At 40.7% G+C, this 17,522-nt stretch overlaps 1 protein-coding gene across 1 annotated transcript in view; it reads right to left on the reverse strand.

Moving 5' to 3' along the window:
* INPP4B (inositol polyphosphate-4-phosphatase type II B) overlaps window positions 1-17,522 on the reverse strand; it is a 348,151-nt gene that overhangs the window by 248,186 nt on the left and 82,443 nt on the right. Inside the window, exons 3-4 of the mRNA XM_080797020.1 lie at window positions 16,362-16,412; window positions 1,361-1,440 (exon numbers count right to left, since the gene is read on the reverse strand). The gene's annotated coding sequence lies outside the window, so the exon portion shown is untranslated. The remainder of the gene's footprint in view (window positions 1-1,360; window positions 1,441-16,361; window positions 16,413-17,522) is intronic.

The raw sequence follows: 17,522 nt of genomic DNA on the forward strand, positions 1-17,522 counted from the left end.
AAATGTCTTCCCAAATAAAATATAACAACAACAACAAGAACAACAAAATAACAGATGTTTAAGAGACATAGCAGAGAAAGAAGATAATGGCTTCGTTAGAACCCATTAACGCTTATTTTTCTGTATGAATATGAGCTACTTGAAATTACTTTATACTCCCCTAAGTCAAAAATTCAAAACTGTAAGGATCAGGAAAAAATAGGAAAAGGAGACAGACCTCAGTATAGATTTCAGTATAAGCCACAGCATCTTTACTGAAATAAATTGTTTACAAGTGGGTCCTTGCCGGGGCAACGCAGAGGGCAAGCACACTTAAGACACTATCTCTTCCCTGGGAGTGGTCTCTATGTTTCATCAAAAAAGAACATCTTGAGATTTACAAGGACTGTCCTATACAATTCTTACATTTGTTTATACTATACAAATGCTGCAAGGTGTGTATTATGTGTACATAATTATAGGAGTTATTATATACTTAGAAAACAGCATACTATTATTTAGAATGTATAATGGAGTTTTTAAAAAAAAGTTTATTCTATTTAACACTCTTCTAGCTTTAAGAGATCAGGAGGGAGACAAACCATAAGAGATCCTTAATTTCACAAATCAAACTGAGGGTTGCTGGAGGGTGGTGGGGAGGGAAAGGGTGGCTGGGTTATGGACATTGGGGAGGGTATCCGCTATGGTGAGTGCTGTGAAATGTCTAAGCCTGATGATTCACAGACCTGTACCCCTAGGGCAAATAATACATTATATGTTAATAAAAATTTAAAAATACTATGTAACTTCCTAAAGATTGTTATCTGGTCTTCTCTATCAAAACAAATGGTACTCATATTCAAAATTACCTCGGCTCTACTGCTTGCTTCAGTATGAGTCTGTTCTAACGTATGTTTTATATTTAATAGGATGGAAACAAAACAAGCTTAAACAAAAGAGAATAATCAACTTCCCCTCCATTATCATAAATTTGCAATGTTGCCACTAACAAACATAGTTCAAACCCAGAAGCTTACTTGAATTAAAAAGTCACATTTCAATAAGCAAAAGAAAAATTATTCAATAACTTGCTCATTGTTTCTATTCTTACTATCAAAGAATTTCATCAGTTTAATGATCATGTCATTCCCCCCACCCCCATACTGGGTGATATGATAACCTTTGACAACGTGAAACATGAACTTCAGTGTGAACCTGAACCGTTGCTGTTTCACTGTAACTTGCTGCTGTGGAGAACATGAGCCATTTGAGAGCTGACCTCTAAACATCTGTAGGAATTGGGATTTTCGAGCCCAGCCATCCTTCAGTAAATGTCATTAGCTCTTCACTTTATAGCATTTCTGCAGACAGAGAGACCCACCTCAGGCTCAGGGCTAGCAGCTGCTCCTTTGACTTCAGAAGCTCCCCCACTTCAAAACTGGCATAGCCCAGGAAGCTTCGCTGAAAATAAGACAGAATGGTGTCCATTAACTTCAAAAGTCCTTAGTATCTTTGCTGTCACACCAATCATACAAAATTAGAAGAATGAAATGTTGACTGCATGAGTCTGACAAATATTTCACTTGCAGAGATACAATCGTAACTGACAGAGATACAATAATTGAGCCTTCTCGTGGGGTGAAGTCCAGGGGTGCAAACGGTGACTTTTTAGTTAAAAACAAAGAGACCAGGAGCCTAGAAAAGAACAAAATGTGTAACACCAAAGCCAGGACTTTTCTGCGAATTTTCTTCCCCTATGAAAACTGGGATAGAAGAAAAGATGATAAACTTTCAATATTTACCAATGCCGTCGTCGTTCTTATTAGAATTCCTCAAGTCACTGGCAGCGACAACTTTGTATTCCAGATATGAGCAAATCTGTTAGTTGGAGCTATTTTTATGTGGGACTCTGTACAAGTTATAAATAGAAATGCTGTATTTCTCCCCCATCACAGCACTGTTTAAAAGCATTTGTTTCCTTTGTTATTTCTATACTAGCATGGGACAATTTCATTCCAATACACAAAACAGAAAGGTACTTACTCTGTTACATTTTCTAAAATTGCTTTTTTAACCTATCATACTGGCTGTTGACTATCTACGAATATCTCCTTTCTACACTTTTTGACTCATAATGTAAAGAATAAAACTCCAAATTGGTTTTTCTTTTCCAGGATACAAATCTTTCATCTCTTTTTAATATTCTGAGCTACTTCTGATTTAAAGTCACAATATTGTGGTCTACCATAAATAGTATTTCTCGTTCTCCCCTCAAGGTCAAGAAGTAAACATGAAAACATCAAACCCATATCATCTAGGCCATTGCTGCCTTACATACTGTAATATTCTACCAGAAGTCAACCCACTGAATTTTCCAGAGCATTCTCTCTTCATAGATCTGTTGCAGGGCTGCCCTAGAATGAGAGCCTGGACTTAAGGTGTTTGAGCACAATTGGGTCTTTTCAGCCAGAACTGTGAGGTTATTTCATATACAACAGGCTGCATCCACACTTAGTGATCATTAAGCAAAAGAAAGACATGCTTCAGGTCAAAATTTTTCTCCCTTTTTTCAATTTAGAACTGTTTCAGGAAACTTAAAGGCAAACACTGGAAATACAACTCAGTTCTAAAGTTGGAGATGCCTACATGTTAGCAAGGATAAACCCAATGAGCTAACTTGAAACTCACAGAGCTGGCTTAGACACCAACTCACCGAAGCCAGAAGAGCATGAGACTAAATTATTCGGAGAAGGACGTCAGGTGAAAATACTATTTGTGGCAAAGCTCTGATGATACGTCAATGAGTGATGAAATGAGAGTAAGTCAAGCCAGAAAAAGAAGTCCAAGTGCTATATGAGTGAAGCATGAAGGGATTTAGGGTAACTTTTCAGCAAATGGTAGAATAAAACCTGGGAGAGATCCAGCTGAAGAGAAGCATTAATGTCACCTCATGAGCGATAACTACTAGACCATCCTTTATGAACACCTCTTCCCCATTCCCTATTTCTTATCCTGTTGTATTTTTCTCTATTGGCACTTATCACCACAGGACATATTATTTTTTTATACATATACATATATATAATATATATATTTTTTCTTTGCTTATTTTGTAACTCCTTTGAAAATAATCAAGATTTGAAGCTCCACAAGGAGCCTTGTTTTGTTTCCTCACAAACTCCTACTGCCTAGTGCACAGTAGGCATGTGATAAATTTTTGCTGACAATAAATCAGTGAACGACTGGCATAAAAACTAGCTTTCAAGTTAGTCACTCCACTAGATATAGATATCAGAATGTTCTTTCCGCAGGTATTTACAAAGTACTATAATTCGCTGAAATGTGGGAAATGAAAACAATTTTAACGTGTGGATTGTATATTGTAGTGAATTTCATTGTAGCATGTGGTAATTAAGCGTGTCTATCCCACTTCCTCTTTCCCTGATTATCAGAGTTTTTAAATCACTCTTTATTCTCAAAGAAAACTCTTTAACTGATGAGAGATTTCATGATGCCTCAAAATTTCCAATGATTTTCTCTCTGCCTAGTGAAATGTTGAAGGTATGGATGGTTTGGGAATGAATAAAACAGACCATACATGTCACGAATGTTACTGAGGTCTTTTCATCAATAAAAGTGACAAATGCCCCAGAGTGGAATGTAGCATTGAGAGACAGGTGGAGTGGCTATTTTCAGACATGAGCTGCACACGCCCCATGAGGCGCAGCTGCCCGTAGAGTTGTGACCACAGCCGCTGAATGTCTCCTCTGTCCACCAGATCAGGGGCTGCTGTGGAAGCAGGACTCTGGCTGGTCCATCTCTGAGCCATGCCCAGTGCTCAGAACAGAAGGGCAGCCTTGTATGCCTACTGCCTCATTGTACGTGTTTGCTGGGGACCAAGGACAATGCCCATGGGTCTAACTTTTCTATCGTAACTGGCAGCCACAGGCTTCATCTCAAAAGATAGCAAGAGATTTTACAGAAATCATACAATGTGTTAGAAACTAATTTAGGTAATGACATTATAGCACTGTGTTATGAAAACCTGTCAAACCCAAGGAGGTGTTATTTAGGTATAAATATTATCTTTTTTATTCTACAAATAACTGTACATGGTGACTACATGTGGCATAAAGGACATTAATGAAATCCCTGAAGACAGTGGGACATGAAACACTAACAATGGTTTTGCCTCTATATTTACTTTCTGGTAGGTGTTTTTTGTATTTGCTTGATGTCAATGTAAACAAAACACATCATTCATTTACATGGATATCTACTGGACTCCTGTAAAAGAATGAATTAGAAGGAAACAGTCTTCTCTGTTTCTGAAACCTAAATCCCCATGGAGGGAAAAGAGCACACTAACGCTAATATAAGAGAGCAACTGAATATAAAGCTATTTTATCTTTGCTGTCACTGTAATCATAACCATGGAATATCAGAGACATCTTTAAAAATTTTTAAGTCTCAAATATAACTCAAGGAACAAGCTTTTCCATCTTGTCTTCAGTGCTGTTTCTAAAATACTCATCTTAAAGGTTTTAAACTGGGAGGTCTAGTATCAGTGGAAAAATGTGAAAGACAAACAAAAAAATTAAAGTCTCACTGGAGTTGGAGCTCAGAGGTCTAGAGTGTCATGTTAAATGTTATTCTGTCAAAAAATGGAAATATGGGCATTTAAATCACTTCTCCCAGCCCCCAAACAGGCTATCCACTAATGGATATTGTCAGGCCTTATTTCTCTGTCTTCTCGCTTGCAAATCTGTGGTCTTGAATGAGTTACTTCACCATTCCCCATCATAACCGCTGTAGGAAAAAGTTGCATGTGATAACTCTATCTTTCACATAGTTACTGTTATAAGAATCAAAGTAAGCCAGGCAAAGCTCTTGGTACTTTGCTGGGGAAAACAGGAAGTTAAAGGAGTTAACTGGCTTACAAATGGTCCCAGAACTAGTTAATATGCAGATGCCAAGTTGGAATCCGTGTTTCCTGCTTTTTAGTCTAGCATTCTTTTATCCCCATTACACTGGGCTTTATTTCCAGGACAGGTGGCAATTCTCTCTCCTTCTGCCAGGCTCTCTGCCTGCTCAACGTGGGTCTCTGGCCTTTTTTACCTGCTCAGGAGAGAGCGACACTCACGATGATCATTCTGGGTGCAGGCGCCCAGAGCAGATGATCATTGAATTGCTTCCTGCATAATTTCAATCTCTCACCTGGCTGGAGAGTGATAGCAAGCAGGGAAAAAGAAAAAAAAAAAAAAAAAGTTGAGGCATCTGCTTCAATCCCAGTTCCTCTCTATAGGGAGTGTACAAATAAACAGTTTATCCTACCAACGCTTGCAGGGACTCTGAGCAAGTCACAAGTATTCAGATTGCTTCTGGGGTTGCACAGGTCTTTGCAGCAGGCCCTTAGCGGACCCTGGTTGATCTGTACTATATAAGGAGCCAGAAGATGGACAACTCTGTACACCTTGCTGTGAGTGGGCCTACCCTCTGTCACCTGTGTTCATCTCGCAAAGCCTCTAATCAAAATAGAGGGGTCGTGTATACCACAATTTCCAAGAGACTCCCAAGTTTTTCCAAGTACTGTGTAGAACTTTACAATCCAATGGCAAACCATTGGTTCAAGCACGAGGCTTGTGGTTACTCTGAATTGGGATGTGCTGTAGGCATAAAATACACATCACATTTATACAACATGGTATTTTAAAAGAGTGTGAAATAGAGCATTGCCAATTTCTTGTATTGATTACATTTTGAAATGATAACATTTTGTGTATGTTGGGTTCGACAAAATACTAAAATTCATCTTGCCTGTTCCTTTTTAAATTTTTTGAAAGCATGGGCTGCTAGAAATTTTGAAATTATATATGTGGCACACATTTGAAGCACACACAATATTTCCATGGAAAAATGCTGGCTTAGAGGTTAAATGAATATATCAATAATACTTTGACCTATTCTTATAAAACTATCTACAAGAACTGTGGTACAAGTTTGAAAGGCCTTGGAAGAGCCAGAGTTGATAGCATGAGGCTCATACACAACATGCCCTACATGTAACTCACAGGACAGTCCTTTTTTCATAGCCCATGTACTTTTTCTTCAGTGACAACCCTAACAGATATGGTTCCACTGTTTCCCATCAAATAGGCAGGAAAAGAATATACATGAACTACTCACACTGAAAAAAAAAAATCAGAAGGACAAAAAAGAGACTTGGGAGGAAATCTATTAAAAGTGGACAAACGGGGAGTCAAGATGGCGGAGAAGTAGCAGGCTGAGATGACATCGGGTAGCAGGAGATCAGCTAGATAGCTTATCTAACCATTGTGAACACCTACAAATCCAACGGGAAATCGAAGAGAAGAAGAGCAACAATTCTAGAAACAGAAAATCGATCACTTTCTGAAAGGTAGGACCTGCGGAGAAGTGAATCCAAAGTGACGGGAAGATAGACCCCGGGGGGAGGGGCCGGCTCCCGGCAAGCAGCGGAGCAACGGAGCACAAAATCGGGACTTTTAAAAGTCGGCTCCACTGGGAGACATCGCTTCAGAGGCTAAACCGGGGGGAAACCCAGGCAGGGTCAGCATAACCCCAGGTCCCGCAGGGTCACAGAAGGACTAGGGGTGTCTGAGTGCCGCAGAGCTCGCAAGTATTAGAGCGGGGAAGCCGGCTACAGCGACAAAGCCGAGGAGTGAGCTCTAAGCCTGGGGTTACCTTGTGCCGGTCGCAGGCTGGGTGGGCTCGGAGCGCGGCCGGAGGCCACGGAGACGGAGGCGACCCAGCGCTTTTCTCCAGCTCCAGCACTTGACTGCTTTCTTCAAGGCGCGACCACAGGCCAGGGAGGCGGGGCGGTCGGGCGCTTTGCTCTGAGAGCCCACTGAGGAGCGGAACCCCAAGCTCTCGGCTCCTTCGGACCGAGAGATTGGGAGGCCACCATCTTCATTTCCGTCCTCCGGAAATCTACAGAAAGCGCTCAGGGAAGAAAAGCTCCCGAAAGCAAACCTGAGCGGATTACTTAGCCCGGCCCCTGGCAAGGGAGGTGCAATTCCGCCTGCGGCAAAGACATTTGAGAATCACTACAACAGGCCCCTCCCCCAGAAGATCAACAAGAAATCCATCCAAAACCAACTTCAGTCACCAAGAACAGCGGAATTCCACAGCAGGAGAAAGCAAATCTTATCTGGACAAAATGACAAGGCGGAAAAACTCACCTCAAAAAAAAGAACAAGAGACCGTACCGAAGGCTGGAGACCTAATCAATACGGACATAGTTAACATGACAGATCTAGAGTTCAGAATGACAATTCTCAAGGTTCTAGCTGGGCTCGAAAAAGGCATAGACGATATTAGAGAAACCCTCTCCGGAGAGATAAAAGCCCTTTCTGGAGAAATAAAAGAACTAAAATCTAACCAAGTTGAAATAAAAAAAGCTATTAATGAGGTGCAATCAAAAATGGAAGCTCTCACTGCTAGGATAAATGAGGCAGAAGAAAGAATTAGTGACATAGAAGACCAAATGACAGAGAATAAAGAAGCTGAGCAAAAGAGAGACAAACAAATACTGGACCATGAGGAGAGAATCCGAGAGATAAGCGACACCATAAGACGACACAACATTAGAATAATTGGGATTCCAGAAGAAGAGGAAAGAGAGAGGGGAGCAGAAGGTATATTGGAGACAATTATTGGAGAGAATTTCCCTAATATGGCAAAGGGAACAAACATCAAAATCCTGGAGATGCTAAGAACGCCCCTTAAAATCAATAAAAATAGGTCCACACCTCGTCACCTGATAGTAAAATTTACAAGTCTTAGTGACAAAGAGAAAATCCTGAAAGCAGCCCGGGGAAAAGAAGTCTGTAACATACAAGGGTAAAAACATTAGATTGGCAGCAGACCTATCCACAGAGACCTGGCAGGCCAGAAAGAACTGGCATGATATATTCAGAGCACTAAACGAGAAAAACGTGCAGCGGAGAATACTATATCCGGCTAGGCTATCATTGAAAATAGAAGGAGAGATAAAGAGCTTCCAGGACAAACAAAAGCTGAAAGAATTTGCAAACACCAAACCAGCTCTACAGGAAATATGGAAAGGGGTCGTCTAAGCAAAGAGAGACCCTAAAAGTAGTAGATCAGAAAGAAACAGAGACAATATACAGTAACAGTCACCTTACAGGCAATACAATGGCAATCAATTCATATCTCTCAATAGTTACCCTAAATGTTAATGGGCTAAATGCCCCAATCAAAAGACACAGGGTATCAGAATGGATAAAAAAACAAAACCTATCAATATGCTGCCGACAAGAAACTCATTTTAGACCCGAAGACACCTCCAGATTTAAAGTGAGGGGGTGGAAAACAATGTACCATGCTAATGGACATCAGAAGAAAGCTGGGGTGGCAATCCTTATATCAGATCAATTAGATTTTAAGCCAAAGACTATAATAAGAGATGACGAAGGACACTATATCATACTCAAAGGGTCTGTCCAACAAGAAGACCTAACAATCTTAAATATCTATGCCCCTAACATGGGAGCAGCCAGCTATATAAACCAATTAATAACAAAATCAAAGAAATACATCGACAGTAATACAATAATAGCAGGGGACTTTAACACTCCCCTCACTGCAATGGACAGATCATCTAAGCAAAAGATCAACAAGGAAATAAAGGCCTTAAATGACACACTGGACCACATGGACATCACAGATATCTTCAGAACATTCCATCCCAAAGCAACAGAATATACATTCTTCTCTAGTGCACATGGAACATTCTCCAGAATAGACCACATCCTGGGTCATAAATCAGGTCTCAATCGGTACCAAAAGATTGAGATCATTCCCTGCATATTTTCAGACCACAATGCTCTGAAGCTAGAACTCAATCACAAGAGGAAATTTGGAAAGAACGCAAATACATGGAGACTAAAGAGCATCCTTCTAAAAAATGAATGGGTCAACCAGGAAATTAAAGAAGAATTGAAAAAATTCATGGAAACAAATGATAATGAAAACACAACAGTTCAAAATCTGTGGGACACAACAAAGGCAGTCCTGAGAGGAAAATATATAGTGGTGCAAGCCTTTCTCAAGAAACAAGAAAGGTCTCAAATACACAACCTAACCCTACACCTAAAGGAGCTGGAGAGAGAACAAGAAAGAAAGCCTAAACCCAGCAGGAGAAAAGAAATCATAAAGATCAGAGCAGAAATCAATGAAATAGAAACTAAAAAAACAATAGAACAAATCAACAAAACTAGGCGCTGGTTCTTTGAAAGAATTAATAAAATTGATAAGCCCCTGGCCAGACTTATCAAAAAGAAAAGAGAAAGGACGCAAATAAATAAAATCATGAATGAAAGAGGAGAGATCACAACCAACACCAAAGAAATACAAACAATTATAAGAACATACTACAAGCAACTCTACGCCAACAAATTTGACAACCTGGAAGAAATGGATACATTTCTAGAGACATATAAACTACCACAACTGAACCAGGAAGAAATAGATAACCTGAACAGACCCATAACCAGTAAGGAGATTGAAACAGTCATCAAAAATCTCCAAACAAACAAAAGTCCAGGACCAGACGGCTTCCCAGGGGAATTCTACCAAACATTTAAAGAAGAATTAATTCCTATTCTCCTGAAACTGTTCCAAAAAATAGAAATGGAAGGAAAACTTCCAAACTCATTCTATGAGGCCAGCATCACCTTGATCCCAAAACCAGACAAGGATCCCACCAAAAAAGAGAATTACAGACCAATATCTTTGATGAACACAGATGCGAAAATTCTCACCAAAATACTGGCCAATAGGATCCAACAGTACATTAAAAGGATTATTCACCACGACCAAGTGGGATTTATTCCAGGGCTGCAAGGTTGGTTCAACATCTGCAAATCCATCAATGTGATACAATACATTAATAAAAGAAAGAGTAAGAACCATATGATACTCTCAATAGATGCTGAAAAAGTGTTTGACAAAGTGCAGCATCCCTTCCTGATTAAAACTCTTCAAAGTGTAGGGATAGAAGGCACATACCTCAATATTATCAAAGCCATCTATGAAAAACCCACCGCAAATATCATTCTCAATGGAGAAAAACTGAAAGCTTCTCCGCTAAGGTCAGGTACACGGCAGGGATGTCCGTTATCACCACTGCTATTCAACATAGTACTAGAAGTCCTAGCCTCAGCAGTCAGACAACAAAAGAAATTAAAGGCATCCAAATCGGCAAAGAAGAAGTCAAACTATCACTCTTCGTAGATGATATGATACTATATGTGGAAAACCCAAAAGACTCCACTCCAAAATTGCTAGAACTTGTACAGGAATTTAGTAAAGTGTCAGGATATAAAATCAATGCACAGAAATCAGTTGAATTTCTCTACACCAACAACAAGACAGAAGAAAGAGAAATTAAGGAGTCAATCCCATTTACAATTGCACCCAAAACTATAAAATACCTAGGAACAAACCTAACCAAAGAGGCTAAGAATCTATACTCAGAAAACTATAAAGTACTCATGAAAGAAATTGAAGAAGACACAATAAAATGGAAAAATGTTTCATGCTCCTGGATTGGAAGAACAAATATTGGGAAAATGTCTATTCTACCTAAAGCAATCTACACATTTAATGCAATGCCTATCAAAATCCCACCCATTTTCTTCAAAGAAATGGAACAAATAATCCTAAAATTTATATGGAACCAGAAAAGACCTTGAATAGCCAAAGAAATATTGAAAAAGAAAGCCAAAGTTGGCGGCATCACAATTATGGACTTCAAGCTCTCTTACTAAGCTGTCATCATCAAGACAGTATGGTACTGACACCAAAACAGACACATAGATCAATGGAACAGAATAGAGAGCCCAGAAATAGACCCTCAACTCTATGGTCAACTAATCTTCGACAAAGCAGGAAAGAATATCCAATGGAAAAAAGACAGCCTCTTCAACAAATGGTGCTGGGAAAATTGGACAGCCACTTGCAGAAAAATGAAATTGGACTATTTCCTTACACCACACATGAAAATAGACTCAAAATGGATGAAGGACCTCAATGTGAGAAAGGAATCTATCAAAATCCTTGAGGAGAACGCAGGCAGCAACCTCTTTGACCTCAACCACAGCAACTTCTTCCTAGGAACATCGCCAAAGGCAACAGAAGCAAGGGCAAAAATGAACTATTGGGATTTCATCAAGATCAAAAGCTTTTGCACAGCAAAAGAAACAGTGAACAAAACCAAAAGACAACTGACAGAATGGGAGAAGATATTTGCAAATGACTTATCAGATAAAGGGCTAGTATCCAAAATCTATAAAGAGCTTATCAAACTCAATACCCAAAGAACAAATAATCCAGTCAAGAAATGGGCAGAGGACATGAAAAGACATTTCTGCAAAGAAGACATCCAGATGGCCAACAGACACATGAAAAAATGCTCCACATCACTCAGCATCAGGGAAATACAAATCAAAACCACAATGTGATACCACCTCACACCAGTCAGAATGGCTAAAATTAACAAGTCAAGAAATGACAGATGCTGGCGAGGATGCGGAGAGAGGGGAACCCTCCTACACTGCTGGTGGGAATGCAAGCTGGTGCAACCACTCTGGAAAACAGTGTGGAGGTTCCTCAAAAAACTGAAAATAGGGGCGCCTGGGTAGCTCAGTGGGTTAAAGCCTCTGCCTTCGGCTCAGGTCATGATCCTGGGGTCCTGGGATCGAGCCCCGCATCGGGCTTTCTGCTCCACGGGGAGCCTGCTTTCTCCTCTCTCTCTCTGTCTGCCTCTCTGCCTACTTGTGATCTGTCTGTCAAATGAATAAATAAAATCTTTAAAAAAAAAAAAAAAACTGAAAATAAGCTACCCTACGACCCAGCAATTGCACTACTCGGTATATATCCTAAAGATACAAACGTGGTGCTCCGAGGGGGCACGTGCACCCGAATGTTTATAGCAGCAATGTCCACAATAGCCAAACTGTGGAAAGAGCCTAGATGTCCATCAACAGATGAATGGATAAAGAAGAGGTGGTATATATACACAATGGAATACTATGCAGCCTTCAAAAGACATGAAATCTTGCCATTTGTGACGACGTGGATGGAACTAGAGGGTATCATGCTTAGCGAAATAAGTCAATCGGAGAAAGACAACTATCATATGATCTCTTTGATATGAGGAAGTGGAGATGCAAGGCGGAGGGGGTTGGGGGGAGGTAGGAAAAGAAAAAATGAAAAGATGGGATTGGGAGGGAGACAATCCATAAAAGACTCAATCTCAAGAAACAGACTGAGGGTTGGGGGGGGAGGGGGGATGGGAGAGGGTGGTGAGGGGAAATGGACATTGGGGAGGGTATGGGCTATGATGAGTGCTATGAAATGTGTCAACCTGGCGATTCACAGACCTGTACCCCTGGGGATAAAAATACATTATATGTTTATTAAAATAAAAAAATTAAAAAAAAAAAGTGGACAAACGGGGACGCCTGGGTGGCTCAGTGGGTTAAGCCGCTGCCTTAGGCTCAGGTCATGATCTTAGGTCCTGGGATCGAGTCCCGCACTGGGCTCCTTGCTTGGTGGGGAGCCCGCTTCTCTCTCTGCCTCTGCCTGCCACTCTGCCTGCTTGTGAGCTCGCTCTATCTCTCTCTCTCTGACAAATAAATAAATAAAATCTTTAATAAATAAATAAAAGTGGACAAATGATCAAAAGAAAACATTAAAAAGCATTTTAAGGTAAAGTCGTATATTTAAAAATTATATCTTTGCTAGGAATATACCTCAAAAGGTCTAGGCACATATTGGTATCTCCTTCCCTAAGACATCAACAAAAGGTCTGGGTGTATTCAATAGATGTTGCTTAAGAATGCAAAGAAATGTATAGAACATATTTGAACAATTTATAATAAAAGGTTTTAGCTCATTTTTTAAATCAGAGTAGTCAAGAGCTAGAATTCTTAGCAGGTTGTAATGGCAGAGCCAAGTCTGGGCCAAGAGCTAAAACTCTCAGACCAAAGAAATATTTTGAAGATTAAGTGATGAGATATAAATTAACCAGGGCTACATGATAGGTGCTTAAGATGTGGCGATTCTTTCCTATCCACAATATTGTGTACTCTGAGAGTATTAGAATGCCAGGGCCTGTGGACTTGTTCTTATTTAGGCTCGTTCTTACTACACTTGAGACTTAGGTCGATAATATAATTGCCATTTTATCAAGTTCTGATGCATCATAAAGTGTACTAGATTTTTACATATTATTAAGATTCATATACTATTGCAATTTTTTTTAGATGCCCCCTTTCATTTTGGTGGTTCTAAAAAACTTAAGACGGTTGGCAAATGAAAATCATGGTATGCTTCCTAACTCATTCAATACATATATCATAATTTACTAGTTTCCAGACACAAAGCTAGGGTTATTAGAGTGAACAAAATAAGGGGCACCTGGGTGGCTCAGTGGGTTAAAGCCTCTGCCTTTGGTTCAGGTCATGATCTCAGGATCCTGGGATCGAGCCCCGCATCAGGCTCTCTGCTCAGCAGGAAGCCTGCTTCCCCCCACACCCCCGCCTGCCTCTCTGCCTACTTGTGATCTCTGTCTGTCAAAAAACCAAAACAACAACAACAAAAAATCACTTTAAAAATAAATAAATAAATAAATAAATAAATAGGCTCTTTGCTCTTACAGAGTTTAACATGTAGGAGGAATGTGCAGACATTACCAATATCTAATACCTATTTGGCTCACTTTTCATTACTAATAGCACCTTGATTTTGTTCCAATGGGAACTGACCCAGATTCTCTTCTGCTTGGGCACTCCTGTCTTCTTAGTGATAGGTACACAGCAATATACCAACTGAAATTTCCCCAAAAGTAATTGATTCCCAGAATTGAAGGAAAAAGATCAGCTGCTTTTCATCCTTCAGTGTTTTGCCCACCTGGACTGTGACTTCTGAAGGTTCAATGTTTAGACTGGACAATACTCTAACAAAGGAGGAGCTGGAAGGTAGATAGAACCTGGTTGTTCAAAGTCATTTTTTGAGTAGCTACAGCCTTGGACCATTACCGCAGATCTTTTCTAACATGAGAAAAATGAGCCTATTACTTCTAAGCCACTGTTTGTCAGGCGACTTGGTTCTGAATTCATTCCTAACTGATTCAACAGACATGTCACAGGATGGCAATTGAGAATTTTCTTTTGACCCAGGCTGAGTCTTTGTCAAAGACAGTGTACCAAATGTACCATGGTATCAGTTCAGAGAACCTCCAGTGCTTGGAGCTAGCAAGCTGCTCACAATGCTTCAGAAGAAGCCAATTCAAGGGTGCCTGGATGGCTCACTCGGTTGAGTGTCTGACTCTTGATTTTAGCTCAAGTCATGATGTCTCTGCCATGACAGTGGGAAAACAGCATAAATGAACATATTCAGAACAGACAGTTGGTGAATTTGGCTCCCAGGCTATAGTTTACAGACCTCTGACTCCTGGGGATCTCTTAATCAGTCCCAATTGGAATATAGTTGAGAAAGTAGTACGTTTAAATGTCTCAAATTATCCTATCATTAAGAACACTGGCATTTTTTTTTTCAGTAATTACTTTTAAGCTGTTTTCAATTGACTCAATATTATAAAATTTTCAAATACAAAACTGCATTAAATACAATCTGTGTTCAGTATTAAAGCTAAAAAAAACCCCTCAATATGGACTATGTTACCATGGGTACTACTTTGACTTTTAAAAATTTATTCATGGGGCACTTGGGTGGCTCAGTCAGTTAAGCATCTGACTCTTGATTTCAGCTCAGGTCATGATCTCAGGGTCATGAGATAGAGCCCCGTATCAGGCTCTGTGCTCTGCTCCCAGAGTCTAAGTGAGATTCTCTCCCTCTGCCCCTCCTCCCGCTTAGGTGCGCATACATTCTCTCTCTCTCTCTCTCAAATAAATGAATAAATATTTTAAAAAATATATTTTATTTATTTATTTGTCAGAGGGAGAGCACAAGCAGGGGGAGTGGCAGGCAGAGCAGGCAGAGCAAGAAGCAGGCTCCTGGCTGAGCAGGGAGCCTAATGTGGGACTCGATCCTGGGACCATGGGATCATGACCCGAGCCAAAGGCAGACGCTTAATGACTGAGCCACCCAGGTATCCTGATAAATGAATAAATCTTAAAAAAAAAAAAAAAGTCCATTTAGAGACACTGGTCTATCAGTAACATGACACAGCCAGTTGATGTAAAGGTAGTGTTGGAAGAGAGGGAAGGTGAGCATTTCAGGAGATGCACTATTTAGGAAATGAGGCTAATCTCTTCATTCTGTCACATCCAGGAAAACACCTCAAAGTCAGAGGAGTCAGTCAGAGTCCCCTCTGACTGGGGCCTAGAGAATTATTCAACCTGTACCCAGGGAAAAAAACGAGAAGGTCCTGATAGGCACGAGAGAACACAAAGTGCCCTATTCCTTCTCCTTCACGATCAAATGCAGAGATGGCTGACATTCTTCCCTATCAATTCAACTCAAGCTTTGGTGCATGTATTGGAGGGCCCCCTTGGCAGGTTCAGATGACGGCTATTGCCAATGACGAAATGATGGGTACGTAAGACAATGCTGCACACGAAAACTGGAAGAAGGTTGACAACTGCCTGTAGGATTGCGGGGAGTTTCCCATAGGCCTTACAGTTGGCTCAGTCCCATGGCCTCTTTAGACCCAACTTCTTTCTAGGCTTTTTCAACCTCTCTGTACAGATCCCAGGGACTCAGCCTGCTGGGCTCTCCCACAGGAGTTGCCACCACCTACTCCAGGCTTTTCTAAGCAAAAAGTTTTTCTCTTCCTGCTCTTCCAATTTCTAAAAGCCGCGATATGGCGGTGCAGACGCAGCGGGAAAACCTTTGCAGGGTTTTGCAACACCAGACCACACTTTGGCGGCAGCTTCTGTTTAGACCTGTGTCACAGTGTAGCAGGAAGCAGAAAACAGCACAGACCCGTGGCTAATTTGTTCTCTGCCTCCTTCCTCAAGCAGTAGAGCTCACGTCTGCGGTTTCCCTAGCCTTCTGTTGGTCCAGGAATGCTGGCTCCAAGTTGCCTCTCGACTACCTGCAGGGCAATTTCTAGACTCGTCTCTAGCCAGCGAAAGTAAATATGAATGCATTTGAGGGCGATTTCCCAGAGACAAGGAATGACTTCCATATAATTCACCAAATATGTGACAGTGCCCCCTTGCGTTGTCACACCCTGTTAATTTAAAATCAATTTCCTTTGTCAGCGATCAGACAACAGAAGGTCAGCGGAAAGCCAAACGAATAACTTAGAAGGGATGCATATGCCCTTCGGAAACATAAGAAACACTTACCCCAACCTCTGGCAGGGGATCCTTAGGTTCAGGTAGGACACTGGTTCGAACCTACAGAGAAGAACAAACATTCTCCGTGTGACTTTGAAATAGAAACCAGCGCAGAAACTTCACACAGGTGCTGGGTGCATTTTCCATCCTAGGCATCGATTCGGACTCTGGGGTTAATCATTACTGAAGGCACCTGGGTGTACCACCTGCTGCAGCACAGCAAATCTGCCCTTTTATCATCGCTAAGCTTCCTGATTTTCCTAAGTAGACAGAACTGCCAGGTCCTCACCCCATCACTCCTCACCCAATACAGAGATCTCTAGGCTTAAGGTGAATCACCTTTAATCTCCTCCAAAAGGAGCCCTCATTCCATATTCAAGGGGAAGGAGAGAGTTGTTATAGAGAAAGTCATTCCATGCAAGCTCAATAAATATTTATTCTCCAAATGAGCACCAAAACCCACAGTCTTTATAGGATATCCCTCCCACTTGAGAGTTCTGGGCCAAATTGTCAGGTACCATTACCTAAATTCATTTGAAAACTAATTCTCAACTGGGGGAGAGGGAAATAATGTAAAATAATCAGGCATCTGGGGAAGCTTTTCATATGTTTGAAAGTGTTCCAAGTGAAATATCAACTCCTTAGATGATAAGTAGGCATATATCTTCCACTGAGCAGTGATCCTTAATCCTGGCTGTACGTTAGAGCTACCTGGGGACCTTTCAAACTCCTGGTGCTCTCTCCTGCCCCCAGATATTGATTCTAATGTACAGCTGAGTCGATGTTTCTCTAAGAAAAAAATGTTTCAAATGAAAAGGAATCACGACGATCTTTCTCACTTAAGAAAAAGCTAGTAAAAGCAAGAAACACCTAAAACCTAAATCTAGTATATCTTAATTTGAAGTAAGGATTAGATAAACACATTAAATGAATACAGAGCAATAGACAAGCATACTCTGTTTAACTGGAGAGCAGAGGAAAGGGGGGATGGCTAGGAAGAGAGGAACCCTAGGCACACATGTTCGATCAATAGTTCAGGGGGTCATTTTCACAAAATCCCTTTGGAGGTGCAACACTGCCAATCATAATTCTCTTGAAACCCTTTAAGTCCTGACATACCTGACCATACCTGGTCAATTCTCTCAGGTGGAAGGGATACTTATAATACAG

The sequence above is a fragment of the Martes martes genome (genome assembly GCF_963455335.1).
Source record: "Martes martes genome assembly, chromosome: 2".
NCBI classification, from domain to species: domain Eukaryota; kingdom Metazoa; phylum Chordata; class Mammalia; order Carnivora; family Mustelidae; genus Martes; species Martes martes.